Below are 5,488 nucleotides of genomic sequence, written 5' to 3'. Positions count from 1 at the left end.
AAGAAATATGCCCTGTTCACTGATGGGTCCTGTCGTATTGTGGGGAAGCATCGGAGATGGAAGGCTGCTGTATGGAGTCCTACGCGGCGAGTTGCAGAAGCTGCTGAGGGAGAAGGTGAATCGAGTCAGTTTGCAGAAGTGAAAGCCATTCAGCTGGCTTTAGACATTGCTGAACGAGAAAAATGGCCAGTTCTCTATCTCTACACCGATTCATGGATGGTAGCAAATGCCCTGTGGGGATGGTTACAGCAATGGAAGCAAAACAACTGGCAGCGTAGGGGCAAACCTATCTGGGCTGCTGCATTGTGGCAAGATATTGCTGCTCGGGTAGAGAACCTGGCTGTGAAAGTACGCCACGTAGATGCTCATGTGCCCAAGAATCGGGCTACTGAAGAACATCAAAACAACCAGCAGGTGGATCAGGCTGCTAAGATTGAAGTAGCTCAGGTGGACCTGGATTGGCAGCATAAAGGTGAATTATTTATAGCCCGATGGGCCCATGACACCTCAGGCCATCAAGGTAGAGATGCAACATACAGATGGGCTCGTGATCGAGGGGTGGACTTGACCATGGACGCTATAGCACAGGTTATTCATGACTGTGAAACATGTGCTGCAATCAAGCAAGCCAAACGGTCAAAGCCTCTTTGGTATGGAGGACGATGGCTGAAATATAAATATGGAGAGGCCTGGCAGATTGATTACATCACACTCCCTCAAACTCGCAATGGCAAGCGCCACGTACTTACAATGGTGGAAGCAACCACCGGATGGCTGGAAACATATCCTGTGCCTCATGCTACCGCCCGGAACACCATCCTGGGCCTTGAAAAGCAAGTCCTATGGCGACATGGCACCCCAGAAAGAATAGAATCAGACAATGGGACTCACTTCCGAAACAACCTTATAGACACTTGGGCCAAAGAACATGGTATTGAATGGGTGTATCACATCCCCTATCATGCACCAGCCTCCGGGAAAGTTGAACGATACAATGGCCTGTTAAAGACTACCTTGAAAGCAATGGGCGCTGGGACGTTCAAAAACTGGGATACGCATTTGGCAAAGGCCACCTGGTTAGTCAATACTAGGGGATCTACCAACCGAGCTGGACCTGCCCAATCAAACCTGTTACGTACTGTAGATGGGGATAAAGTTCCTGTAGTGCATGTAAAAAATATGCTGGGTAAAACAGTCTGGGCTACTCCTGCCTCAGGAAAAGGCAAACCTATTCGTGGAATTGTTTTCGCTCAGGGACCTGGATATACTTGGTGGGTGATGCAAAAGAACGGAGAGGTCCGGTGTGTACCTCAAGGAGATTTAATACTGGGTGAGAATAGCCCATGAACTGAATTGCACCATGTTAAATAGTATATTATACTGTATGTTATCACTACCATGATTACTATAGGTGACTAATTAGAATGTATGGAAAAGAGTGTAACCTGAGCATGACATAAATGGTATGGAATAAGGGGAGGATAGATGTCCTGGTTTCAGTTAGCACAGAATTAATTTTCTTCCTAGTAGCTGGTGGAATGCTGTGTTTTGGCTTAGAATGAGAAGAGTGCTGATAACACCCCGATGCTTTAATTGTTGCAGAGCAGTGCTTATACTAAGCCAAGGACATCTCAGCCTTTGCTCTGTCCTGCCAACGGGCAGGCTGGGGGGTGCAGTAAGAGCTGGGAGGGGACAGACCCAGGACAGGTGACCCAAACTAGCCAAAGGGGTATTCCATACCATCTGACGTCATGCTAAACAATATATAGGGGTGGCTAGCCGGGGGGAGGGGGCCGGACTGCTCGGGGTTAAGCTGGGCATCGGTCAGCGGGTGGTGAGCAATTGCATTGTGCATCACTTGTTTGTACACATTATTAGTAGTAGTACTATTATCATCATTGTATTATTATTATTATTATTATTATTATTATTATTATTATTATTATTATTTTCCTGTCTTATTAAACTGTCTTTATCTCAACTCACGGGCTTCACTTTCCATTTCTCTCCCCCGTCCCAGAGAGGGAGGGGGGAGGGTGAACGAACGGCTGCGTGGTATTTAGCTGCCAGCCGGGTTAAACCACGACAGTTGGGAGTGTGCTTTGGGATTAGGAGAACATCAGGTAGGTTTAGGGTGTCTTTGGGGTGGATCTATGGTATTTGGGGTTTTCTTCTATTTTTTGGCGTGATCGTGTTCTTTTTTGGGGTGTTTTGGACGTGTTTTGGGGTCTCCGTTGGGTTTTGTTGTGTTCTTGTTGGTCATTATGTTAAATAGGTTTGGATTGTGGGTTTTGGAGAACATCAGGTAGGTTTAGGGTGGTTTTGGGGTGGATCTATGGTTTTGGCGGATTTTCTTCCAATTTTGGGGGTGATGCCGTTCTTGTTTGGGGTGTTTTTGACGTTTTTTGGGGTCTCTGTTGGGTTTTGTTGGGTTCTCGTTGGTCATCGTGTTGGAAAAGGGTAAGTTGTGGGTTTTGGAGAACATCAGGGAGGTTTAGGGTGTCTTTGGGGTGGATCTATGGTATTTGGGGTTTTCTTCTATTTTTTGGCGTGATCCTGTTCTTTTTTGGGGTGTTTTGGACGTGTTTTGGGGTCTCCGTTGGGTTTTGTTGTGTTCTTGTTGGTCATTATGTTAAATAGGTGTGGATTGTGGGTTTTGGAGAACATCAGGTAGGTTTAGGATGGTTTTGGCGTGTATCTATGGTTTTGGGGGATTTTCTTTCAGTTTTGGGGGTTATCTCGTTTTATTTTGTTGTGTTTTTGACGTGATTTGGGTTCACCTTTGCGTTTTAGTTTGTTTCTTGTTCGTCATCATGGTGAAAAAGTGTAAATTGTGGGTTTTGGAGAACATCAGGTAGGTTTAGGGTGGTTTTGGCGTGTATCTATGGTTTTGGGGGATTTTCTTTCAGTTTTGGGGGTTATCTCGTTTTATTTTGTTGTGTTTTTGACGTGTTTTGGGTTCTCCTTTGCGTTTTAGTTTGTTTCTTGTTCGTCATCATGGTGAAAAAGTGTAAATTGTGGGTTTTGGAGAACATCAGGTAGGTTTAGGGTGTCTTTGGGGTGGATCTATGGTATTTGGGGTTTTCTTCTATTTTTTGGCATGATCCTGTTCTTTTTTGGGGTGTTTTGGACGTGTTTTGGGGTCTCCGTTGGGTTTTGTTGTGTTCTTGTTGGTCATTATGTTAAATAGGAGTGGATTGTGGGTTTTGGAGAACATCAGGTAGGTTTAGGGTGGTTTTGGCGTGTATCTATGGTTTTGGCGGATTTTCTTCCAATTTTGGGGGTGATGCCGTTCTTGTTTGGGGTGTTTTTGACGTTTTTTGGGGTCTCTGTTGGGTTTTGTTGGGTTCTCGTTGGTCATCGTGTTGGAAAAGGGTAAGTTGTGGGTTTTGGAGAACATCAGGGAGGTTTAGGGTGGTTTTGGGGTGGATCTATGGTATTTGGGGTTTTCTTCTTTTTTTTGGCATGATCCTGTTCTTTTTTGGGGTGTTTTGGACGTGTTTTGGGGTCTCCGTTGGGTTTTGTTGTGTTCTTGTTGGTCATTATGTTAAATAGGTGTGGATTGTGGGTTTTGGAGAACATCAGGTAGGTTTAGGATGGTTTTGGCGTGTATCTATGGTTTTGGGGGATTTTCTTCCAGTTTTGGGGGTTATCTCGTTTTATTTTGTTGTGTTTTTGACGTGATTTGGGTTCTCCTTTGGGTTTTAGTTTGTTTCTTGTTCGTCATCATGGTGAAAAAGTGTAAATTGTGGGTTTTGGAGAACATCAGGTAGGTTTAGGGTGGTTTTGGGGTGGATCTATGGTTTTGGCGTATTTTCTTCCAGTTTTGGGGGTGATGCCGATATTTTTTGGGGTGTTTTTGATGTGTTTTGGGGTCTCCATTAGGTTTTGTTGGGTTCTTGTTTGTCATTGTGTTAAATAGGATTGGATTGTGGGTTTTGCAGAACATCAGGTAGGTTTAAGGGTTTTTTTAGGTTTAAATCCTGGCATTTTTTCCTTTTTTTTTTTTTTTTTTTTTAGGATCTGGGTTGATTTTGTTTTTTTTTTTTCACGTGTTTGGGGGTCTCCGTTGGGTTTCGTTGGGTTTTCCGTGGTCATCATGGTGGAAAAATGGTAAATTGCTGGTTTTGGAGAACTTCAGGTAGGTTTAGGGGTACTTTTCGCGTGGATTCATTGTATTTGGGGTTTTCTTCTTTTGGGCGGAGTGATCCTCTCCTTTCTTCGTGTGATTTTGAAGTGTTTTGGGGTTTCCGTTGCGTTTCGTTGAGTTCCTAATGTGTTTTATGTTGGTTGGGAGTGTGCTTTGGGATTAGGAGAACATCAGGTAGGTTTAGGGTGTCTTTGGGGTGGATCTATGGTATTTGGGGTTTTCTTCCAGTTTTGGGGGTGATGCCGTTCTTGTTTGGGGTGTTTTTGACGTTTTTTGGGTTCTCTGTTGGGTTTTGTTGTGTTCTCGTTGGTCATCGTGTTGGAAAAGGGTAAATTGTTGTTTTTGGAGAACATCAGGTAGGGATAGGGTGGTTTTGGGGTGGATCTATGGTATTTGGGGTTTTCTTCTATTTTTTGGCATGATCCTGTTCTTTTTGGGGGTGTTTTTTACGTGTTTTGGGGTCTCCGTTGGGTTTTGTTGTGTTCTTGTTGGTCATTATGTTAAATAGGAGTGGATTGTTTTTTGGAGAACATCAGGTAGGTTTAGGGTGGTTTTCGGGTGGATCTATGGTTTTGGGGGATTTTCTTCCAGTTTTGGGGGTGATGCCGTTCTTGTTTGGGGTGTTTTTGACGTTTTTTGGGGTCTCTGTTGGGTTTTGTTGGGTTCTTGTTTGTCATTATATTAAATAGGATTGGATTGTGGGTTTTGCAGAACATCAGGTAGGTTTAAGGGTTTTTTTAGGTTTAAATCCTGGCATTTTTTTTTTTTTTTTTAGAATCTGGGTTGATTTTGTTTTTTTTTTATCACGTGTTTGGGGGTCTCCGTTGGGTTTCGTTGGGTTTTCCGTGGTCATCATGGTGGAAAAGGGTAAATTGCTGGTTTTGGAGAACTTCAGGTAGGTTTAGGGGTACTTTTCGCGTGGATTCATTGTATTTGGGGTTTTCTTCTTTTGGGCGGAGTGATCCTCTCCTTTCTTCGTGTGATTTTGAAGTGTTTTGGGGTTTCCGTTGCGTTTTGTTGAGTTCCTAATGTGTTTTATGTTGGTTGGGAGTGTGCTTTGGGATTAGGAGAACATCAGGTAGGTTTAGGGTGTCTTTGGGGTGGATCTATGGTTTTGGCGTATTTTCTTCCAGTTTTGGGGGTGATGCCGATATTTTTTTGGGGTGTTTTTGATGTGTTTTGGGGTCTCCATTAGGTTTTGTTGGGTTCTTGTTTGTCATTATGTTAAATAGGAGTGGATTGTGGGTTTTGCAGAACATCAGGTAGGTTTAAGGGTTTTTTTAGGTTTAAATCCTGGCATTTTTTCTTTTTTTTTTTTTTTTTTTTTAGGATCTGGGT

The sequence above is a fragment of the Aythya marila genome (genome assembly GCF_965140915.1).
Source record: "Aythya marila genome assembly, contig: HAP1_HAP1_SCAFFOLD_307, whole genome shotgun sequence".
Lineage (NCBI taxonomy): Eukaryota > Metazoa > Chordata > Aves > Anseriformes > Anatidae > Aythya > Aythya marila.
This window is presented reverse-complemented; position numbering follows the sequence as displayed.